We start from the raw sequence: 23,836 nt of genomic DNA on the forward strand, positions 1-23,836 counted from the left end.
AGCAGGATACCATCAGAGTGTTTGGTGTATTCTTGTTCGCTAGGTTTGTGTATACATTTCTTAGCGTCTGTTTGGTTTGGTTCTGACTTAAACTCGCTGAATTATAACGACGTAGTTGGATTGTCGGTTCCAATAGTTGATAAAGGTACGTTCTTGTCTTTTTCTTGAAGATTATAAATCATTTTACTTCGTCAACAGCGAAGTATGCTAGACACGATACAGCGCTGTGGCGTCATGTTAAAACGTTTACTAAAACCTTGAATAAAATCCAGAATCTTGCTCCGAAATATCCTTTATTCATCTTACTATAGCATATCATGCTGGTTGTCAATAATGAACCGATTGGTTTCAGCAAATTTGTCTTTTATAACTGTAGTAAAAGTGAATTGTAGTCAAGGCTCTGAGATTAGGTCATAGCGTGTCATTTATGGTAGAAATTGACACATTTATATTTGTTTTATCTGAGGACCACATCAAGTTTCCTGTTTATATCTCACTAGTTTCAAATCTGTTTATTCCACTGTCAAATTGACTCCTTTCCTTCCTCAGAGGCTTTCAACCAAAAATTTATAGTCTGTTTACATCACAAGAACAAAGCTGTCTGAAAGATTTAAAAAGAAGAAGAAACTAGGTAAGGTGGATTAGTTTGACATAAGTTTTGAAACTGTAAAATGACTGGAATGAAACTACCAGGCGGAGTTGGCTTTTACGTCTTGTACATCCAGTTAACCAAATAAGCGCAGTGCAGTGCTGTGGCGTCGTATCAAATAGTTTGAATGCCTTGTTTTGAAACTTCCATTCATCTCATCATATGCATTGTTGATCTTCAAAACATTGTGATAATTTGTTAGTCAATTACTAAGCATTTAATCGAGATCATATAAAATGATTTTTATGAAAGCGTACTGTATAACTCCACCTTAATAAGCGGAATATGGAATTAGGTAATAAACCGGTTTTATGACGTAGTTCTAAATTTAAACACCTAAATCTAATCCTAACCTTAATTCAGGGATTAAACTCGTGTATTTAGGATTTATTCAACATGGAATTATTACCAAATTAGTGACGCCACATGAAATAAGTAATTATTAATATAGAATTGCATGACCGCATTGACAAGCATCGCTCGGCATTAGCTTTGGCTAATTCTTCTACGACTACGACAGTCAATTAAGCAGAAGACAGCGCCTTCGAATCGTTTTTATGTTTTAATTCCTTGTATAAATTTATTTTCACCATCTCATTGTTGTCTTCAGAAGTTCATTTCAGCTGATATTTATATTGGAGCAGCAATAACTAACCTAATATTAACATATAATTTAAGTTGAAAGTGAAATATCTAAAAAACTACTGATGAATATTCAATGAAAAGTATTTTAAATTATTTGATCATCGAGCACTAGAAAGTGTTGGGATCATCAGCAAGTATCATTTACTCATGTGAGATTTTCGAGTGTCAACGTTCTTCTTAAAAATGCATGTGTTAATATGTTTGTGTGGACGCATTGATATTATTGACAATGGTTAATCAGTTTTGAATTGGCTTTTTCAGTAAAATATCGTAAGTTTATATTTAAAGTACTTGGTGTTGTACTCAATGTTTGAAGTCAACGTTAGTTGTGGTTTTACCAGGTTTTAAAATATATATCAGAGATCTCGACACAAGATGAAATCAGTAATACGAAGTAATTACGCACATTAGGCCGATGCATTTAACACCACGAATATTTTACAACATTGAGTTGAACAATTTAACCAGCAGGATACCATCAGAGTGTTTGGTTTATTCTTGTCTGCTGGATATGTGAACATTTCTTTGCGTTGATCAATTTATTTGTGGCCTAAATCTGTGGAATTATTTTTACGTCGTGAATGATCAGATTTCGTAGCCATAGGTACGTTTTTGTCTCTTTCTTGAAAATTGTAAATAATTTTATATCGTCAACAGCGGAAGTATGCTAGGCCCGGTACAGCGCTGTGGCGTGATATTATAACAGCAAAACCTTGAATAAAATCAGTTGTAAATTTCGTTCCTAATATCCTTCATTCGTCTTACTATAACATATCATGTTGTTTGTCAATAATTTCGCTTTAGCAAATTGTTTTTCGTGACCGTAATAATATTGACATAAAGGCGGTGGAGTTACGTCATGGGTCGTCTTTTTGCTTAAATATGCCACATTTATCTTTCATATGTTTCATCTGACGAGAACTAGCGCTTTAAATAGAACTTCATGTTTTAACAATTATCCTGTTTTTTCATTCTGACCAACTAGATTCCTAAACAAGTCTCAGCTTATTCTGCTATCAAATTGTTCCTTTTTTTCTGCAGAGGCATTCAACCAAGAAATTATAGTCTGTTTATATCACAATAATTTAAGAAGCCTTTAAGAACCCTAAAAAAAGCACATCTAAAAAACACATACCCATGCAAGCTCGATAAATAACCAGCAGGATAGAATACGATTGATGTTTTTTATCGCCTGGTTTCTGTACATTTCTGAGCATTACTGACAGTACATTTCTGACTAAATTCTGTAGAATATAAAAGCTGTGGAAAGATATAGAATTGTTGCTTGAAGATTATAAATTGTTGTCCCGCAAAACCTTAAATAATGTCGCAAATTTCGTTTCTTTCAATTTTTCCATGACAGATCATGTTAAAGTTAATTAATAGCGTGTTTCATCAGGCATTTGAATCGGATTTGAGTTGGGTCGGCCTCGAATATTCTTTGAACATGAGTGAGCAAATGATACGAACTTTCACGTATTTCTAGTAATCATAAAGCCAACACATACAGTGAACAATCAATTCACTGAGTTCTTTGTTGGGCCTGGTCAGGAATTATTTTATGTTTTTATTGCCAAGTATAGGTTAGTCCAGTGTAACAAGATCTAATGTTTATTTATACTAGATCGGGTCAGAGACACATGGACAACCCCGCTTTAATTTGGGCCACATTTAAGGGCCACATTAGACTAGGATGGGGCAGTCAAAATCAATATCAGCAACTTTGGTGAAAAAATTCATATGTTATCTAACTGGGCTAGTCAGGGCACTGCATTGTGATGTAATGTTTTTAAAATATTTTAAAACTTCAGAAAACGCAAATTCGTAAATTTTATTGCCCTTATAATAACGTATCAAGTTTGTGGTTAATAATTAATAGATATGCCCTAGTGACTATAAATAGCCTAATTGCCGCTTAGTGTAACGTTCTAGTTAATGCATTAGCATTAGATATAGGAAGCCCTAACCCAAATGGTTTTTCTAACGAAACCCATCTAGTATTAACACCCATTTATTGCAGTAAAACTTCGTGCAATGTCATGGCTTCTGAACTGCAAGAAAAAGCAAATTTTACAAGACTCAGTAGACTTTTAGTTGACAAAGGAACTGAGGCTTTGAGAAATACATTTGATACCATCCATCCACCTTTTAGTCTACCCGGAGTACTGGCTACAAACAAAACATCTCTTCAAAAGTTAAAAACCTCGAGTTATTAATAATTCCCAGTGGGATTTACTGTTTCCTCCGTCTGGCAACCCACCAGATTCCAAAACCTTCGATGTCACATTACTTACAGTTCTATTCCGGAACATTTGTGGTTTTCCATCAACAGGATGGAGTGTAATGTTTCCTGATACTGATAGATCAACGCAAGCGAATATCACAAGAATCAAGTGTTACAGAAATGAAGTTGTTGCACATGTAACAACAACTCAAGTTGACAATTCAACATTCGAGTCTTTATGGAAGAAAATTGCCAAGGCATTGGTAGAATTGGGCATTCCACAAAGTGATGTCGACGATTTGAAAACCTCATCTTTGGAGCCTGACGATAAACGGTATTCCAAAATCCTTGAACAGTTGAAAATTCATCAATCCTTGATTGATCGTTTGACACGAATTACAGAAGAATACCGCGCTGAAAGTGATGAAGATGTCTTGCGAAAACTTGCAAAGCATAATTTTAGGTGTAAAATTCAGAGAAAAGCTGAGTTATTCCAACCCGGAACAAGAGAGTGGTTATTAAAGAAAGTTGACGAGTGGTTTCATAAGAATGATGCGAATTCAAGAATAAAGTTAATAACGGCAGGACTAGGATTTGGTAAAAGCGTGTTTGCCGCTAAAATCTGTGAAGATTTTGAGAAAAATGGAAAACTCGCTGCTTGTCACTTTTGTGATTTCAGTGACTCAAACCTAAGAGATCCTATGGTGATGCTGCAGTCTCTCGCAATTCAGATGTGTAAGAGCGTCCCTGGCTTTAAAAAGCATCTCGTTGATCAGTTACAGCGACCTTATCAAGTCAAAAATCTCAGAGATGCCTTCCAAATATATTTACAAAATCCCTTAGCTGAATTGGAAATAAAAGAGCCGCGTTTAGTCGTGATCGATGGCTTGGATGAAAGTGCTGCTCATAATAAGAATGAAATTACGCATTTGATTGCTGAATATTTTCCTGATCTCCCCGAGTACATCAAAATCTTGGTGACGAGGAGGCCAGAGATTTCCGTTGCTGATCTAAGACTAAGAGACGATCAAAAGACGAACATTGCGAATGTAAACGCCAACAATAACTCAGATCTTGAACTTTATTTTAAAGAACGTCTTCCAAGTTTAGGTGGCAGGGAAGTAAATCGAAGTAAAGTGAGCCGTGATTTGTATCCATATCTTCGCCGTTTTTGGCAAAATAAAACTATTAGTTTACTTCCTTTTTTTGTTGCCAAATGCCAGGGCTCATTTCTTTATGCATATCATTTTCAGTCTGGGCTAAGGTCCCGCTATTATGATCTTGAGAAGATAACAAATAATGACGTTATGGAGTTTCTCCCAGAAGGACTGCATTCTGTTTACGAACGATATTTTAAACGCCTCGAAGACCAGCTTAGCGACATAAAACATCAAAAGTTCGATGTGTTGAAAATTTTGGAAATGCTGCCTGCTTCCGAAGGACCTCTTCCTCTCACTTTTATCGCTCAGGCTTTTGGTTTAGCTCCAGATTGTCGCGAAACGAAAGAAATCATCAGCAAAATTAATGAAACCGTATCGTGCTTGTTGTACGTTTCAGATGACATGCTTACCATTTTTCACAAATCTGTTATTGATTGGCTTCTAGCAAAGGGCTACAAAGATCACCAGTATACTGTCAAGGTTGATGATGGACATAGATTGCTTTGGTTTTTATGCGAGAAGGTTTTTAAGGAAATTAAAGATAAAGGTGTTCGCTCAGGACTTGAGGTGAAGTTTACTAGTGACGTGGAATACGCTCTGAAACATGGTTTAAAACATTTAGAAAAGTGTGAAATGGAGGAAGGTGTGTTCTGGTCAATTGATGTTATTATCGTATGTTACATGTTAACTGTAATAGATTCAAGTGAATTGCAGCGTTTCTGGCTCAAATCACTCCAAAGTTCTTGGATTGAAAACGAAGATTTACGCGCCCGTATTTCGTACCATGTCATGGAATTTGGCTCTTTTCATCATGCCCTGATTCCCACGGGGCTGTATCACGAACATTCAAAACAAGTTTTTCCGACAATATATTCACAATGTTATTTACAAGCGGTTCTTACACATTCTCCAGAGGGTTATTTCAGCGATGATGAGAAGAAAATCGCGGAGACGCTACTATCAAACCTTTCACCTTTTGTCGAGTCGAATTCTTACGAAGTTTCGGTTTTGCCGCGAGCAGTCTGGAAACACATTAATATTACACATGTTGCTTTATCTAACGATGAGAAAAGTGTAGCAGTTGTAATAGATAATTTTATCCGTGTGATATCCCTACCAAATTTAGTTGAAATTATGAGTTATTCAACAAAATTGGAAAGAATTTCATCCTGTACATTTTTTCCAGACGATTCGCTCATATTATTTGCTAAACTGGAAACGGCGTTTAATATTGCTGGAAGGAATGAAGTCCCATTTTTCCCTGGAAATGAAGAGACGTTCCTGTCCTGTGCATTTTCCCCTAACGGCAAAAGACTGGTGACTGGTGACTAGCGACGGTTCAAACACCATTAAACTATGGGACGTTGCTAAACAAAAAATGCTGTCGTCGCTTTGTGCTGGATTTCCTGTTGATTGGTGTTCTTTTAGCGTCACAGGGTCATTTATTATTGGAAATTCACAGCCTCTACTTTTTCTGGGTTATTCGTTGTGTGTTTGGAACGCCATCACATTGCAAAGAAGTGATAAGCGAAAATTATCTCACGTGGAAAGGGAGAAATCAGTTGTGTTAAAGAGAAGAAAATGTGAACGATGTTTTCAGCGAGGATTTGAGCAACCAAATTTTAAACACTTAGAAATGAAGACTGAAATTAATATGATTTCGTGTCCGTGGATCTGGAAATGTGTTGAGTGTATTATTTCTCCGAATGAATATTGTTATTCGAGTGTCATAGAAAGTATTCCTTTGACTGTGATTGTTGCTTGGAACTATCTTGCTACAGCTGCTCATCGACAGATTTTTGTTAATCGACTCGAAATGACACGTTTAGGAGATAATCTGTGGCTCTATTCAGATGATGAAAAAATAATTGTCTTTAAGACATTAGCTCCTACAGAAGAGCAATCCTGTCCGTCACAGCCAACGAAAGTTTATTCGACTTCGTTTTCTCCTCACGGCTCTCGACTTGCATCCTGTAACTCAGATGGATACATCAACGTATGGAATGTCTATACCAGCCAAGTTGAACAACGTTTCAAAATCAGTCAATGCGGGTCAAAGTTTTTATGCTGGTGGTCGGAAGATTTCTTGTTTGTGATTAGTAAATTTAACAGGATTCCCAAATTAACACGATACCCGGTAGATGACAATTTAGAGATCGTGTTTACTGACAGTGAGGACGTGGCGTTAGACGACTTGTCTGATTTCAGTCATTCAAAGCCGATTGGTTTTTCTGAAGGCTTTGTCAGCTTGGCTCTCGAAGGGAACGAACCTGTGAAAGTTTTCGATGTCAGAGATGTTGATGGTCCTGTAATGATCAATTTGCCTGGAATTGAGCCTGGGATGAAAGTGGAAATCTCGCCTGGTGGTGTCTTTATCTCTGGTTGTAATGAGAATAAATGTTATATTTGGAAAAGAAATACCGAAAACCCAACTTCGTATGAAGTCTTTTATCACCGTGACGCTGGAGGGTCTGACAGATTGCCTGATGTCGTAAATTTCAGTAATGATTCCAAAGGCGCAATAGTCATGCACAGGAGTTCTAATGAGAGTCAGATAATTGATCTGGACACTGGTGATTCTCAAAATATAACTCCTCCATTCCGGCCCATTATTTATTTGAGGTCATTTTGTATTCACAAGAGTAGAATTGTGTTAACTTTATCTGATCACGTGATAACATTTCATGACATGGACTCTGGCGCGATTCTCAACACTTCCTATCAACCATACTTGAAGACTTTTAGGCCAAGCCAAACAATTAAACTTTCCCCAAAAGAGGACGTGCTGGCTTTTTCTGACAACAAAGGTGATATGGTGTTTCTTCGACTGTCTATTCCACCAGATCCTTTGTTGGACGATATTAAGCGACGGGCTGTTGCTTTGAAGCGAGCCTATGCTCTGTGAGTGGAGAACGAGCTGATGCGAATATTTTCTATGAGAATTATATAAATTAAGCGAAGTGCAGTTGCTTCGTGGGACGATTTTAAGCGGAAAAAGGTTCCGACTACTTTTTGGAAAATCTACACAAAACTGTATATTTTCTTACCTGTTGGGTTTCCCTGCAAGTTGTTTATACCAATTAAATGCGAATATCTTTGTTCTTAAAAATAACTGAAATGAACTCGTTCACACGAGGATGAAAACCAATACGAGAAGACTTAGTTGATAAAGACTTTGTTATGAATGACAGATGTTTTGGAATTGATTTTTCGGTTAGGATATTTCATAATGGATTTAGTGAAGAATAACATGAAAAACTATCATCAAGAACATCATTACTGGGCTGCGGCTAGACTTTGCTTGGAGCTGGTCTAGAATGGAGAAGTAAGACAGCTCCTTCCCTCCGTTTGTCTGGGAGTTCACCTTGGGCATTTGATAGCACTCCCTTGCCTGCCTAACTGGGGTTATAGTTTTGTTAAACAAAAAAAATATGATATCTTGAATACATCTGCAAGAAACAAGTCCTAAAAAACTGTGACCAATGCCAGTCGTATCATGGTGTTGTTTAAGATGTTCATTATGGTAGTTACAGTCATGGTGGTGGTGATAGTTCTCATCTATGATGGTGGTGATGGTGCTGGTTTCTACGATGGTGCTGATAGTAATTGTGCTGGTTATGAAAATAATGGTAGAAATGGACCTTTTGCATAATAGACCAACATGTGATCTAGGCAACAAGAAGGAAATAAATCACCACAGCTAAAAAGAGCATACCGAAATTAGTATAATTGCCACGTTTGGTTGCAAAATGTCAAGAAGTACGGAAAATATGGCCATGCAAAGAAGCCAATTTTGTATACTTTTTTACTACGGCCAGAAGCGTTTAACTAAATTATTTACAATATCAGCAAAATTTGGTAATTTTACTAAATTTAGGATGCACTTTTCGGAAATTTCCTTTTTGTTGCCTAAATCAAAAGTTGGTCTATTATCCAAAAGGTCCATTGTAGTAAATATATTAGCTGCATTTTGTTCCTGAAGTTTGATGCTGATGAAAAAGAAAGATAACGGAACTCAGTGGCGTCATGCACTAGAACGATAATTCGGGGTGGGGGGGGGGGGGTAATACATGCACTAGAACGATAATTCGGGGTGAGGGGGGGGGGTTGAATTTTCTTATCTTCAATTCTTCCCGACTGATTTCTTTTGTAAGTGCAATAGCTTAGAATAGAAATCCGTCGGGTAAAACGGAATATATGAATTAAAATCACCTCAATTATCGTTCTAGTCACGCTCCTAATGGAACTACAAGAACTATGTACATTACAGAGGACGTTAGTTTTTTAGCTGGGAAGGAAGATATTTGTAGTCTGAAGCGGAGCTGGAAAATGGTAAAAATTTGACTGAAATGTAAATAATATTATGTTCAATAATTTTGATGTTCATGAAAAAGAAGGTCACGAAACAACACAACAATTAATATCTTAGGCGTGTTTCAAACGTCGTTTTTTGGTTTTTAATGCGTTCGACACTTGAAAGAAGAACGACGTTTGAAACAGGCCTTAACTGACCCAGAAGAATAAATTCCTAGAAATGTTTTTGTAGTATTTTTTGTAGAAAATAATGGGAAACTTTTTAATTCCCAAGCGCTAAGTTCCATTAAATCCCGTTCTTCACTTGCAGAATTTATTCTCGCGAACTGAAAAAGAATTAGGAAACGATCCTACATTTTCGTGGCGAATTTCTTCGCAGACCAATCACATCACCGGTTTTTAGATTCCTGTTCGCGTCGCACGAATAAATTCCCCGAGTGGAGACCCAGCTGATGTGAATATTTTCTATGAGAATGAAATATCTGTATCAGGCATACGAATGGGAGAGCTTTGTTTTGTTAACTAATAAAACGTGGTGTCTTTAATAAACGAACACCCAACTATATTGATCTGTAAGCATCGGACCGTAGATCAGTTAACTTGTAAATGTATTTTGTGAGCTATAGTTTGAGGTTGGGATAATTAATGAAATGCTGAAGATAGGAGGAGTCTTCTTTTCAGTCAAGATGCATTTTGCGTTGTCAAATTACACCCGTGAGATATTCAAAATCGTCCATGCAGGAATCGCGGAGGGAGAGAGAGGTAGAGAATGGGGATAGTTTTATGTTTTGAAAGTTTTCCTCACTTTTTCTGTCCCGCATCGAATTGCAAAGAATGTTTCAAGACTGCAACAGTGGCTCCGAGCCTCCGACAGATTTGAATTTTCCTATTGTGGTAATTGCTCCCATGCAGGAATTCCAGCAATGTCGAAACAATTGGAAAAAATGTGGTTCGCTTCCAATCACTTTTTTATTGCCTGGCTTCTTAAGGCTGTCTTCCACTTAAGCTGCGTCATACTGTACCGGATCCACTCATCACGACATCTTCGTTTGTCGTTATAAAGCAACGATTATTAGTAAATGATTATTAATTTGATAGATTTGGTATATTTATTCAGGACACCGCTGTCATTCATTAATTAACTTCAAAATTCGATCTGGTCTGATAGTAATCCGATACCTTGTCAACGGGGCTTTAAGTGTTTTTCATACGCAGGTACACCCACGGAAGAATGCTTTAACATTATTATTTTGTATTTGATATATATTGATTTGGTATATTTATTCAGGGCTCAGACATTAAATAACTCCATTGTCTTTCATTAACTTCAAAACTCGACCTTCTCTGGTAACATGTCAACGGGGCTTTAAGGGTTTTTTATACGTAGGCGTAGGTACGTTTCATACGTAAGAATGCTTTAACATTCTTTCAATTTATTTACTTTTTCAAAGATAACATATATAATGATTTAGACTTCCGTGTGTGTACGTGCGTATGAAAAACGTGTGAATTGACACAAGAACTGCATTTGTTTGCTTATCTTTTTGTAAGAAACGTCCACAAATTCTTTGTAAGAAACGTTTGCAATTTCGGTTATGAAGGTGAATATAACAGCCTAATACGTCAAATTTAACCAATCAATATGCAACCTCGCTCCCAGGGTGATCAATATGTAGGATTTGTTGTTATATTCACTTGCAAAAATACTAAAAAAAATTATTTGGAGATACCGTTCCAGTTTTGTAACTTCAGTTCACGGCGCCATATAGCTCAGTGGTCACACCCAAAACTCACCCAGTTCCTGTTTCTCTTTGAGTCTTTGTATTTCTTCAAAGTCTGTTGTGTTCGTTATTTGTCAAAATGATCGTATTCTTGGACTAGAAGCTCCCAAAGTGATCCTGATTCGTCGTGGATGATCAACGTATTTATCGAGAAAGCTGAAGTTGTTTTAACAAGGTTTATCGACGCAGACAAGTACAAAAACAAAGACATACGGCTTTGGGCTAGTCGGTGTAATACAGACTAGACAAGACCAGATTGTCGAAGGTATGTGCTAGATTCCTTGTGAGATTTCTCTCATATTTTGATATACGTATGCGTCCTTGTCTATTTGCTTTAAATTACAATATTTTGACGGGATGGTTTGGTTTATATTGCTGTTTCACGTAGTATATTGCTAATTGTTGCTTATATATACTGTATATATTGCTTAGTCAACAAAAATATTCACAATCTGATTTAGCTGGGTAGGGGAGGAATTTATTTTTCAATGCTTTGTGGTTAATATCGTATTAAGCACATCTAATTTTCAATTTATTTACATACTGCTCCCCTAGTTGCAATAACACAGGAAATCAATTTTATTCAGTATTCACTAAATTATTTAGACCAGAGTCCAGAAATATCTTTCAGGGGTAATGTAATCATTTCATTCATTTCTTACATGTCCATTTTAAACAATTTATTTGATCTAATATTTGTTAGGAAAATTGTTCGGCAACAGATTTGGTTGAAACCAATACCCAATAATATATTCTAATATATTCTTCATGCAACTTTGAATGGTATTAAGTTTTATGGCTAAAATCCACCATGATCATGGTCAAACAATATATGTTATATCAATGCAAATATCACATAACTAAAAGACTGAGATATATTTTACTTAATTTATAAATCATAAATGAAGTTTTCCAGTTCTATTAATCTTACATCCACATATATGCCATCACATTTTACACTATGTGCATTTATTATGGTTTCTTTCTCATGTATAATACCAGCTTGTATACAGCTAATTGATAAAAAATCATCCCCTGGCTATCATGTTAACTATGTATTTAGGCTTTACCATCTGTTTCAACCAAAAGTATTTTAACAAGTACACTGGTCAGTCATTAATCAGTCCATCTAGTACAACAATATCTGTCAATCACTGAAATAAATTATCTGTCAGTTCAGCAATACTTTAGTTGCAAATATTTTCATTCATGAGGTTGGAACTTAATCAGACCCAATGCAATCCCAGCTAATGTATGAGAGAGTTATCTATGGCTTAGTTGAGTATTTGTCACAGAAACATTATTGGACCAGAATTACAGATTGCAAGTGAAATGTTGTAAGTAAATACTGAGGTGTCGTCTCTAGGGTGGTTGGGTGGTCTTCATGACAGTAATTGCATTTCTTATAAACTTAAATTTGTTTATATTTTCATTGTCGAGCTGGCCCTGCATTTATGACAATGGTCAGTTCGGTTTATTCACTGTGATTAACCAGAGGCATTTTCTCTGTAAACCAGAAACCATTACAACAGTCATTTATGTATTAACACAACATAAATTCTCAGCCAAGTTAGACGAGCCATTGCGCGTTTATAAAAAAATTCCAGCTTCCCTAACACCGTCATGGCTGATCCCTGCACAAGATAATATTTTTATTTAAATTATGATTCCTTTACCGTCTGTCAACAATGCGTGTGATGAAATCTCTACTGAGATTGAGTGCTTGTGAGGTTTTAAATTACAATCAATTTCCGTCTTCGTTCAAATATATCTACATCGTGAGTATCTTCTGCGAATTTTGGTACATTTGTGTGAAATTTTAGCCATGTATTGAGATAATCGCTTTCATGATTTGAAAAGGTACGTTTATGTTAGTGTTAGTCGTGTTTTTTGAAGAGTGTAAATGATTTTATGTCATCAGCACAGTGAAGTCGTCACAGTCGTGTAAGGTCTTGCCACAACACAGCGCTTTGTCTGTGGCGCGGTGAAATAAAATTGCAAATTTCGTTTTTTTCTTCCTTTCAATGTTCTTAAAGTCAGGTTTCAGGCGTTTGAGATGTGATTTATGATTCGTTGATTTATGATTCCACATTGCGATAAAAAGAGACATGCTTTTAAGTTTTCGCGCATGATTTTAAATTCGTAAACGTAGTTGCTAGTCTATCTGCATGATTGCCAAATATTGGTCTGCATAATGCCTTAATGGTGGCGTTGTCAGTATACTCGTGTGATAGTGATACTTGAAATACATTGCACATTTCTCGCTTCTTTAAACATAAGGAATACAATTCCGAAATTGACAAATTGTTAACTCATCGCCAGAATAATATGTTGTTACCGACCTTCCTATGCCATTGGAGTCATATCCTGCAGCAACAAATTTTCAGACTACAGTTTAAGACCCTCGTGTGACTATAGAGACGCATCATCCGTCTGTTATTTTAAATACAGGGTATTAACCAGAAAACAGCTCTTGTACACGCGCTTTTTGCCACATAAATATTTTCCAAGATATTTTCCCATTTTCGATGCACTTAAGTAAGGCGTGATTTTGTTTATGTTCGACATATTCGTCTACATATGGTTTTGCCCATGTAGATTATCACATTCTAAATTTTGAACTAGTGCGTTTGTGATTATAAATGATTTATCAACAACACGGTAAAATAGACATGGTTGGTTGTATGTGCATGTAGGTGCGGAACAGCGCTGTGGCGTCGTATTGAATAAACTTGCATTATTAAATGCCTGGCACTGCACAGCGCTTCGTCGCGTTGTGGTCTTGTGTGATACTAATACTGGAAAAACATTCATCACTTCTTTAAATTACTTTGAGAATCGCGAAAATTTTTCTCCTATCATTCCAGTCTTCACTTCCGCGCTTCTGTTTGTCATATTTCCGGGGAATCTTTGCGATGTAGTGGAATTATCCCTTTGATAATTTGAGAAGGTAAGTTTTTGTCACGGCGGACAGAGCTATTATCATCGCTTCAACCGATAACTTATCATCAGAATCGCATCGCAGCGAAAACTAGTGCATTCGTTTAAAATTCTTGTTTGAATTTTCTTCTATGTTTCCTAATATAAACCAGAGTGAAATCTGGTCTTAAATCATAATTTATGATGGTAAATGCAGGAACGAACTATGCTTCGAAATGCTCGATCAGCTTCCTGAGCTGGCGTGCGTGTATATACAAGGAAATTCAAACCTTGCGTAAGATTTAAATTATAAAATTTATTATAAAATATGCCCCTTATCTAATTGTAATAGCCCGCAAATTCACCAATTGCAACACTCGGCAAACACATGACCCCTGGCGTGTATTTAATGTATTGAACGATTGAGCGACGTTTTAAATTCCCTTTAAGTGTTTGTTAGCTTGGCTGCGCATTTGCTGTATGTTTATCTCTTTGGGGTTTTGGCCATGTAAATGAACTATCCCTTCTAAGTTTTAAACAGGTACGTTTGTGATTATAAATGATTTCATATCATCAACACTTACAGAGTAAATATATACACACCGTCGGTTTCATCACAGGTTGTTTGTGCATCTCGATACGGAAGCCGGAACAGCCGACTCTTGCGTCTATCTTTTTATTTGTTTTCGCGGAGACGTATCACTCGTGATTTGAAATTAATATCTTCGTTGATTCTTTGTGCCTTTATTCAACTAGGTACCAATCTTTAAATGAATTCGTTTAAAAGATATATACGAAAAATTTAGGACTATCAGCTCGCGTTGTTATCTCGTGTGGCACTGGAAATAAATTCCTCGCCTTATTTAAGCGATTGCTACTATTCTAATGTACAATGGTAAGATATTTCAGGTTATCGCTATTCATTTTATTCATACCAAGAAGATGAAATTTGGCGGTCTGGGGCCAGTTGTATGAAAGCCTGATAGCGCTATCCACCGAATTTTCAATCGATTTAAAATCGCCCGTCGTTTGCTATAACTTTCATTAAATCTTAGTTTCATTAAATCGAAGATCCCTTTTATTAATTGTTGGTTCCAAAGATAAAATTTTATCCCTTTTTGAGCATTTTTACAACGGTTGAAAATCACTATATCCGGTGGATAGCGCTATCCAGCCTTCGTATACAACCTAGCTGCCTCTGTACTCTGTATAGACATGCACAGTTGCAATTAAAGAGTTTAAGATGCGAGATTTAAGCTTCGGAATGAACTATTCTGCATTCCGAGAAACCAAGTTACTTTTTTTACTTGATATAGCTATTATATGACCATTTTTCACAGTGAAATAAATAATATGAAATGTTTGCTGGCGAAAATAAACTCCACAAATATACAAATTCCATAACCACATGACACTCGCATGACATTGGGAATTTTAAATTTCATTGAGAATTACAAAAATTTTCCTCCTAGGATTCAAGTCCTCATTCTGCACATCTGTTTGTTATATTTCCGGGGAGTCTTCGCCATTTAGAGGAATTATCGCTTTCAAAATTTGAGAAGGTAAGTTTTTGTCACGGCGTTGGTCATATTCTTTCCTTTTTTAGGATTATCCGTGTTTATTCTGTGGCGCGGCGCAGAGCTATTATCATTGCTTCAACGGATAACATGCCATCACAACCACATGCATCACAGTGAAAACTAGTGCATTCGTTTAAAATTCATGTTTGAATTTGCTTCTATGTTTCCTAATATAAACCAGAGTGAAATCTGGTCTAAATCATAATTTATGCTGGTAAATGCAGAAACGAACCATGCTTCGAAATGCTCGATCAGCTTCCTGAGCTGGCGTACGTGTATATACAAGGAAATTCAAACCTTGCGTAAGATTTAAATTATAAAATTTATTTTAAAATATGCCCTAATCCAATCGCCAATTGCGACACCGCCGCAGCAAACACATGACCACTGACGTGCATTAATCTATATCGAACGATTCGGCGAGGTTTTCAATTCCCGTCAAAACTCAAAAGTGTTTGTTGGCTTGCCTGCGCATTTGCTGTATGTTTATCTCTGTGGGGTTTTGGCCATGTAAACGAACTATCGCCTTCTAAGTTTTAAACAGGTACGTTTGTGATTATAAATGATTTCATATCATCAACACTTACAGAGTAAATATATAGACACAGTCGGTTGTATCATGTTGGTTTCAAAACGGAAGGTCGTTCAAGTTGCTATTTTTCTGGCAAAAACAAGTTGTTATTTTCCGTTTCAGCGCAAAGATTTACATCAAATGCGTAAATTTGGTTAGCAAATGCGCGATGCGGTTGCCTTGCCTAGCCACGCTATGTCCGTCACAAACACACTGCGTTTCTATGTTTTGAAATCCGGTTCATGCTACACAAAAACAGCCTACCTAGCTTAGGTTTCTCATTCTACGCTGAGTCTCGAATGTGGACGCTTGCAAGAAGGCAAAGGTTTATGCTACAATTCTATTCGCATTGCGAGACAAAAAATTCTATCTTTATTCTACCTTGATCAAAGCTATATCTACGCGCATGATATAGTTAAAGTTGGTGCGTCTGCAAACCAAAGTAAGTAAATAAATAATACGTTGTTTCAGCTCAGTAGCAATTGTCGCGCTAAGTGTTTCGATAAGCGCTGCTAAAATCGGTTTAGTTGTTATATTGTATTGCATGCTAATTCTTAGTTTAATAAGTATATCTCATTTATGTCAATTATCAAGTATACTCGTATTAATTTCATGTGATAGGTTACTATAGTTTGTCTGCTTATCATATTTTAGTTCGAACCGACGCAATATTCTCAATCGACTTATTCGACCCAAACCTGTATATATCCTGTTAATAAATTATCAAAATTCCTACGTCGAGTTCGTTTCATTCTACGCACCGCGTCTACCCCTGTAGATTTATTGGGAACTCGTTGACATTGAATTTCTGTCCCAGTGAAGCTACATATCACAGGTTGTTTGTGCATTTCGACGAAGAAGCCGGAACAGCCGACTGTGGCGTCTATCTTTTTATTCGTTTTTGGGGAGACGTATCACTCGTGATTTGAAATTACTATCTTCCTTGATTTTTTGCGCCTTTATTCAACTGGTTACCAATCTTAAAATGAATTCGTTTAAAAGATATATATGAAAAATTTAGGACTATCAGCTAAGTGGCTTGGCATTATTGATTTATTCCACAGTGTTATGATCGCGTTGTTATCTCGTGTGATACTGGAATAAATTCCTCGCCTTATTTAAACGATTGCTACTATTCTATTCGACAATTCTAAGATATTTCAGGTTATCGCTTTTCATTATATTTATACCAAGGAGATTAAATGTGAAGTATACGGACCACATTCAACACGACACTGAGCACGATATTCAAAAACACCATGTTATTCATTATTATTATTCATGGTTTATTGAACACATTGCAATAGCGTGATACAGCTAAATTATTATGTGTTTACATCGTTGTAAAATTTTATACATTTAAAGTCTATCTAAGAATAGAATTACAGTTATTAGTGTATAATAGGGTCCATGCACTAAGAATATTAAAACTAATATAAGTATATATGTATTTATATATAGATCTAAAAATTATTTATATACAGTTATTTCAATACTTTCATTAAACTTGTCAATAGGCATAATACACTTCGTTTGTTAAAAACTATTTTAGAAATTATATACAATTTATAGATTATATAGATCGAGTTCTTTAAACTATACTTTCGTTATATTGATCAATCGCATAGACCAAAGGACTATTTTTAAAACGATCTGTTCTACTAGTAAAATTATAAATTATGTCATTATTTGCTCTTGTTTGCCTGTTTTTAATACTGAAATGTTTATCAGGAAGCAGTTTGTGTAATTTATGGCTCGGCTGGATCATATTCTTTATGAGATCAATGCATAATTGTTTTCTTCGTTCTTTTAGCGACTTCAATTTACTTTCTATTAGAGCTTCGTTATATTCTTTTCCGTGGTAGATGATCCTAAGCGCTCTTTTTTGGATTCTTTCGATATTGCTACTTTGTTCTTGAGTCAGGTTTCCATGCCACACCTGTGCTCCATACTCAAGAGTGGACCTTATGATAGCACAATAGAAGGATTTTAGATCTTCTTTGCACGCCCCGTATAATTCTTGAGGATTTTTAAAAAGTAGAGCCGCTTGGAGGCTTTTTTAATTATAAATTCAGTATTTGTCTCCCATTTCAAATCATTATCCAGCCAGATTCCCAGCGACTTATATGATTTTACCCGAGCAATTGGTTGGTCGCCAATATTTATTGGTGGAATACTGGTTTTTTTCTTTCTGAAGTCGAGGATCATCTCTTTACATTTGTTCCGATTTAGTTCCATTTTTTCAGTCTTTGCAAAGTCAACTACACCATTCACGTTTTCTTGGGTTTTTCCGACTGATGTGCCAGATATATGATTTGATACATCGATCAACATGTGACTCTTTTCCATCATTCAAACGTTCGAAATTCAAATATTGTTTAAAACCCTTTCCAAATATTTATTTAAATGATTAATGCACTAAATCGATCAATTAAAGTTTAAACTTTATACGTTGTAACAAGACAGGCGGAATTAACCTAAAATGCGCCCAAAAAAAGACATTTTGTATCAACATTTTTATCGCTAATTTTGTAATTCGAGCTGCAAAGAGCAATTTCCTAATTTTCTCAACCCCGATTACATTGAAATCATGTAAACTTTTGTATTTAGAAGAGACATATGCGCGCTTTCAAACGGCATGTAACATGAAAGTGGATTGGCCGTAGAAATATATAAAATTCCGTCTTGAAATCAAACATATTTGCACGCGCGTCTCTTATAAACTAATTAATAATACCTATTAGCGCGCAGCAAAGATGGGCGACAGTAATTCCTAAAGAATCACAATTTTCTCAGCCGCTATTTTATAGAATTTCTTCAAAACTCCGTATTTAGTTGGAAATAATATGCTCTCTCAAACAGACTGAAACAGTGTGTAACATGAAAGTTGGTTAGGCAAAAAACCAATGAAATTCCATCTTAAAATCAAACGTGTCGAAAGTCGTGCGTACTTTGGTGCGGTTGAGTTTGAGACAGAATTTCATAAATTTCGAAAGAGGAATCACATGAACATTGCAAACTTTTTAAAAGAGTGTGTCATTATGTACCATTTACGAAAGTGTAGTGAAGTTCCATAGAGTAGAGGCGGAGAAAATTGCGATTGTTTAACGAGTATAGTTTGTACGCGTTTCTTAATTTATTAATAATGCGCAGGTATGTCTTAATATATCGCAACTTTCTCAGCCGCTATTTTATGGAATTTCTTCAAATCTCCGTATTCATTTGGAAATAATATGCTCTTTCAAACAGTCTGTAGCATGGAAGTGGGTTACGCCAAAAAACAATGAAAGTCCGTCTTAAAATCAAACATATTTGCTCGCGCGTTTCTTATAAACGAATTTAGTAATAATACCACTGTGAATAAGGATTTAAAAATTAAATGAGACTTACCTAAAGTCGAAGTTTGATTGTAGTTCTATGAGTCATTGTTCAGGAACTAGGAAGCCTCTAATCTCTGGTTTGCTGGAGATGAACTATATGCATGAGCTTTTTCCCCAGCCCATTCATCATTACCATCTGACCTTAGATAGCACTGCATAGCACACATAAGAAAGTTTTCAGTTCCACAGTCTGTACGGAATGCGCATAGAACAACCCCCAATCTCTTTCATTATTTTCGCTACGACGTGACGACTAACGTTAATATGGTGGCGAAGCCTCAAAGCATGCCAAATACTTCTATATCCAGACAACCTTCCTGCTCCTTCAACTTCTTCTTGATTTACTGTTCGTAAATGTTGCTCATCAATGACCTGCCCCTTTCGCTTTAAACCTAACGACTTTAAACGACGTTTTAGTGTTTTTAAAGACGTCGATACACCAGCACTATTTAGAAGAACAACAGTTGCTCCATATGGGTATCCACGGTTAAAATAATTAACAATAAGATCCGTAGTCTCTTTCTCCGATACACAATTCTCACAGTACGTTTCTGCATCAGCCGCAGCATTCCCGCACCCTGCACAACTCATAATGATCAATTATGTACTGCTTATATCTTCGACTCCTTGCTTTCCTGTGAGCTTTTAAGTTCAATTAAATTGAGTGAAAAAACGCACCGCGCACGACAGGATAAAAAAGAAAATGAAGTAACCTTGACTTGCGCATGCGCGTAATTATGCGATGAGCCCGCATGTAATTAAAGTGCGTTCAAAAATTTAAAGTGTGTCGGAAAACTTAAAGTGTGTTTGAACATATTTTAAGTGTGTTTGAGAAACTTAAAGTGTGTTGGAAAACTTAAAGTGTGTTAGAAAATTTAAAGTGTGTTAGAAAATTTAAAGTGTGTTGGAAAATTTAAAGTGTGTTGGAAAACTTAAAGTGCGTTTAAAAATTTTTAAAGTGTCTTGGCAAGTATTTAAAGTGCGTTTGAAAACATGTAAAGTGCCTTTCGAAATATTTAAATTGTGTTTTGAATTTTTGTGGATTGGTATTTACTTATTTATATGGGTGGCCCCTGTGAGCCACCGTATCATACCAATAACAAAATGTGTCATTGAAACATCATAGTATATTTACATGTACAATGATTAAGTCTCACTAAAAGCCCTGACAAGATCTGCTCCAAAGTTGCTACTAGGCGTGATAGGTTTACAATAAAATTTTAAATAAAATTTTAAAATGAAATGTTTGTTCATTTGTCCACGCAGCCGCATAGATGATTGTTTGAATAGGTATGTTCATTGCTTTTGCTGCAGAGGTTGAAGCAGCCCGAGTGCTATGAGCACCATAAATGTCAGTATTGATGCCTGCCTGCTGTATAACGCTCTTTAGCCACCGTGCAATAGTATCACGGAAAACAGGTTGGTGAGGCTTTTGGTAGCTTAACAGGAGTTGTGGTGAATCCCCTCGTATAGGTTCAGTCAACTGCAAGTAGTGGTTTAAGCATTTTACAATGCACAGGTTTGGGTCGCTGGGATAAGCCAGAAACTCCTGGCGTCCCCAGTGTTTGCCAGGTTTAGAGGTTTTTAAAAGCTGATCCACATTGAAGATATATTTATTTTCTTTACGTTCCATGCTGGTTATACTTAAAGCATGAAGTGTTTGACAGCGTTGGCCCGATAGTAGGGCAAGCAACATAACGGTTTTCAGAGTGATGTCTTTTAGGCTTAAAGCTTCCACAGGATGAAGGGTGCGTAAGTAGTTAAACACAATAGGGACGTCCCATATTTCGGTATAGCGAGGCAAGGCCGGTCGTGACGCAAAAACATGCACCCTTGACAAACCTTGTGACCAGTGCATGATTGCCAAAAGTAGTTCCTTGGGGCAACAATAAAATTGTAGACAAAGCACTCCTGGCGGTATTTATAGCACTGTAAGACAGGCCCTGATCGTAAAGTTCGCTGAGAAAGTTTATACCATTTTCCACAGCCGATGAAATGGGATCAATACTCCGTTTACAACAATACTGTCGCCATCTGTTGAGGTATGTTGTGTATTGTTTCCTGGTGCCGGTGCACCAGGACTGTTGGATGATGTTCGAAGCTTGCGGCGAAATTCCTCGCTCCGAGAGGAGTTCCCCGATAAATGGCAAAGCAGCATCGTCAGTTTGTGATGTAGAGGATGTGTTTGTGTGGGATGAGCGGGTAGCACTAACGTCGTTTTCCCCCTAGGTAGAATGATCGGGTTTGTTATTAGCATTTTTATTAGATATGGCCACCATGTTTGGGCAGGCCAGTAAGGGACGACAATTAGTCCAGAAGCCTTTTCTTCAACAATTTTTTGGAGAACTCTTTGGATAATGCTGAAGGGCGGAAAAGCGTAAAAATTATAGTCTACCCATGATAAAGAAAAGGCATTTACGCCAATCGCAAACGGGTCCGGTTGATAAGACACGTACGGCTCTATTGGTGGTTTAGGCGCGAGGCAAACAAATCTATATTTGCATGGTGTGGCACCTATTTGGCGAATGGCAGTTGAGTAGATCTCACTGTTTAATTGCCATTCGGTTTCTCTGCGGCTTACGCGAGATTCTCGATCCACAGTGACATTTTCTATGCCCGGAATATGTGCAGCGGTCAGCCACACTTTGTGGTTGATACACCAATTCCATATGTTGCAAGCAAGTCTATGATGTAGGCGGGAATGACAGGTGCCCATGTGGTTTACGCAAGCGACAGCCGTAGTGTTATCAATAAGCAGTTTGACATGTTTCCCTGAGATTTGTGAGGCGAAGGATTTCAGGGCAAAAAAGACTGCAAGCAGCTCCAAATAATTTATATGATGCGCCGCTTCTGTGGGGGTCCAATTTCCCCCCGCACTCACGTCGTTAAGTGAGCAACCCCATCCAGTGAGGGATGCATCGGTTGTGATACAAACTTGTGGCCCACCGTGACTTATAGGGTTATAGGCGTTTAAAATGGATGTATACCACCAGTTTACATCATGTACTGTTTCTAGTGAAAGCGTCAAGGATTTATCGAAATTTCCCTTGTTTAATTTAAGGGCATCACTTTTGTCCATCTCCAGCCAGCGGTAATGCATTTGGCCATACATTACCCCGGGCAAACTAGCTGTGAGCGAGCCAAGCAGTCTCGCAACTTCACGAATGGAAGGGCGTTGGTTGGCTAATAATATCCGGCACATGTCTCGTAATTTTTGAGCCTTTTCGGCTGTCAAGGATATTTGCATTAGCAAAGAGTTGAGAATGAAACCCAAGAAAGTAACCGTTTGCGAGGGTACGAGAGCCTATTTTTCAGGATGTATGTAAAATCCCACTGCATCTAATAAATTGACAGTATCTCGGATGTTATCGACGCAAGCGTCATATGTGTCGGAGCTCAGCCAAGAGTTAGCAACAGAAATATGGCCCTTCTGGCGTAATTGTGTAAAAACAGGCTTAAGCAATTTGGTAAACTTCCGAGGGCAAATAGCTAAACCATTTGGAAAACAAACAAATTTGTATTGTTGCCCTTTCCAATTAAACTTTAAAAATTTTTGATACTCTGGGTGAACAGGAACAGAGTAATAGGCATCTTTAAGGTCAATAGATGCCATATTAACCGAATTGCCGACCAAACATTATCCATTTTAAAATGGTGATAAGTAACATGTCGGTTTAATGATTTCAGGTTTAATATCATACGTTTGGAGCCGTCTTTCTTTGGACAGGTAAATATAGGCGATAAATATTCCCCGGGTTTGGGATTGGACCTCTGTAACACGCCTTTGTGCAATAATTTTGTAATTTCTAAATCAATATCGGATTCCTCTGACCCGGAGAACTTCATTTTGACTGGTATGCGTTGTTGCAAAGGAATGGTATCAAATTCAATTTTCTGACCACAGACAGTCTCCAAAATTTTTGGATCAGAGGTTAACTGCTCCCAAACGCAAAGGCGGTTAGATAAGTTACCCGCCTGATAAGTCGCAAGTTTAGCGTTGAAATATAACAATAGCGTAGGGAGAAAAGATTCATATTGGCTTACCTCTAAAGTGTTTAGATGAGCGACAGCGTTAGCTGGTGCAGCTACTTTCTCTCCGGTGCCTGGTCGGAGGGTTTCTTTGGGTAGTGATCCGTTTTCCGATAAGGCGTGTTGCCCTGGCGCTGGTCGAAGAAAGGACGCCATTGTTTTTGTCGCGATCTGGGTTGCTTTGAGTGTTGATACCAGTTTGGGTTAGAGGTAGTCGCCGTATTCCGAATCTTTTTCGACGTTCGAATGTTGTTAATTTGACTTTGTAGCTCGTCACCAAATAGAAAGCTCGTAATGGGGACATGAGACGCACACAATGGACGGAATTTGCGATGGAGTTGAGGCCGTATAGCATCGCGTCGTCTCTGTGATAACTCAAAGCTGATGTGTCCCAGTAGGGCAATAACATCGTCATTCATGCGGACTAACTGTGCAATATCGAGGGCGCTGGAGTCAGCGCGAGCAGCTAGTAGAGTATTGGTGGTTTGCGCTGGTATATGGCCAACTTTTGTCAACGCTGATTGAAGGGAGCTCAGTTGTAGGTCGCGCCCTCTCGTAGAGCGGTCAAGTTTGCTTCAAATTTC

General features: G+C 37.2%; 1 protein-coding gene across 1 annotated transcript in view; it reads left to right on the forward strand.

Moving 5' to 3' along the window:
• The first annotated feature begins 12,504 nt into the window (after window positions 1-12,504).
• LOC114535023 overlaps window positions 12,505-23,836 on the forward strand; it is a 39,056-nt gene continuing 27,724 nt past the window's right edge. The window contains exon 1 of the mRNA XM_028556398.1: window positions 12,505-12,633. The gene's annotated coding sequence lies outside the window, so the exon portion shown is untranslated. The remainder of the gene's footprint in view (window positions 12,634-23,836) is intronic.

This window comes from Dendronephthya gigantea, unplaced genomic scaffold (assembly GCF_004324835.1).
Source record: "Dendronephthya gigantea isolate DGI-Jeju-01 unplaced genomic scaffold, DenGig_1.0 000109F, whole genome shotgun sequence".
NCBI lineage: Eukaryota > Metazoa > Cnidaria > Anthozoa > Malacalcyonacea > Nephtheidae > Dendronephthya > Dendronephthya gigantea.